The sequence below is a fragment of the Octodon degus genome, unplaced genomic scaffold (assembly GCF_000260255.1).
Source record: "Octodon degus isolate 3935 unplaced genomic scaffold, OctDeg1.0 scaffold00122, whole genome shotgun sequence".
NCBI classification, from domain to species: Eukaryota; Metazoa; Chordata; class Mammalia; order Rodentia; family Octodontidae; genus Octodon; species Octodon degus.
Genome location: NW_004524698.1, coordinates 6812382 through 6814388, shown reverse-complemented (window position 1 = coordinate 6814388; position 2007 = coordinate 6812382).

Below are 2007 nucleotides of genomic sequence, written 5' to 3'. Positions count from 1 at the left end.
GCTCTGCCTTGGAGCCAGCTGAGTGTGGACTGAAACCTCCAGTGACTGTGAGCTAAATAAACCTTTCCTTCCTTCATTTTGAGTGTCAGGTATTTGTCCCAGCAATGAGAGAAGAGTAACTAAGGCATCTCCAAAAATCAAATCTCTTCCCTAAAGAAAGATATAGCCCAACAGTAAAATATTCAAAGCAAGAGCTGAGGTAAATTTTCCCTTTCCCCCAAATCTTGAAAGTGGTTTTTAAAAATAGCAATGGCAATAAGTAGAACTACAAACCGACATCTTTACTTATACTATGACAAGATCATTTGGAAATAGAAACTGAGCTCTCTTTACTAAAATATTAATTGAATTATTTAAACAGTAAGAGCAGCTAACATTTATGTAATGTTTTTCCATTTACAAGTGATTTTTCGCCTGGTGTGGTGGCACACACCTGTAATCCCAGCATTCAGGAGTCTGAGGCAGGAGGATTATTGCAAGTTCAAGGCCAGTCTGGGCTACAAAGTGAGTTTAAGGTCAGCCTGAGCTGCATAGCAGAACCTCATCTCATAAACCAAACCAAACCAAACCAAACCAAATCAAACCAAACTAAACCAAACCAAACCAATCAGATGTACACGTGATTTCTCAAACACTTTTTTCACCAAAGCTCTTAAGTAATTCTGCAGACACACTGAAGTGTAGAAAAGACATAGCCCCTTGATTTCTTGTCTGTCCCTTCTCACAGCCATCACACAGGGAGATGATACTGGGTCCCTGTTAGTCTGGCCCTTGAGTGTCAGTGTGGATGAGGTCACCTAAATGTGACTACTCACCTAGGGTTTTTTTTTTTTTTTTTGTATTTAGTACAGGGTCTACAGCGTCTCATTTCTTTTTCTGTGTGTGTGGTACTGGGCACGGAATTTGGGACCTTGCACAGGCAAGCACTTATGCCACTGGGCTATATCCCTGGCCCTCGTTTCTTAAATGGACTTCAAATATTAAAGTTCATATTTTAATTAATTAATTAATTTTAAAAATGCATTTTGTATATGGTCTACAGAATCTCACTACACAGATTGGACTTATAATGATCCTCCTGTTTTCAGGTGCACACCACCACGCCCAGTCTCAGTCGCAGTCTCAGCTTGCCCCTGGGGTGGGGCTGGCACGGCAGGCAGGGGATCAAACCCTGGCTGCTGTGATCTGCTTAAGCTGGCACTTTAGTCCACTGAGCTATCAGGCCAGTCCTTCACGTAGTCGTTTTGATGTGAAGGAGAAGTAAAATTTTTTTGTCCTCTGAACAATATGATTTCGGACTCTCACCACACCTCCGAGAGATCCTTTCCTGAATCCATCCTTTGTCACTTACCATTTGTGACACCTCTGTTCAGTAAGCATAAGGAGGACAGGCCAGGGCCTGTCTTAGACTTTGCGGACAGTGTGACTCAGCTGGAGTTTCTGTAGTTGTTTTTTCTTGGCTGTTCAATAGGTTACTACCTTCAATGGGTTCACTTCCATCTATGCCCCTGAAGTTCATAACTGTCTCCTGTAACTAAAGGAATTTAAGAAAAAACCTTAGAATTTTTTTTTTTTTTTTTAATTGGGGATTGAACTCAGACTCTTGCGCTTGCCAGGGAAGCGCTTATTCTACTGAGCCATCTTTCGGTCCAAATTTTGTTTTTTTAATTTTAATTTATTTTGGTACAGGGCCTCACTATGAAGCCAGACTCATAGTGATCTTCTTATCTCAGCCTCCCCAGCATTGGAATTACAGGTGTGTGCCACCATGCCCAGTTTTAGTGGCTGGTGTGGGGCTGGCACGGTATGTGGTACTGGGGATTGAACATGGGTCCTTGTGCTTGCCAGGCAGGTGCTTATGATACGGGGAGAAAAACTGGTCTCAGGTGGGTTATCTCCAAACCATACAGGGAACCTCCAAATGACATAGAGAAAAACAATCTCCCGACCTGACCTGCACGAGTTCGTGTTCTCTAAAACCGAAGAATTAATTTTAGGAACAAATGG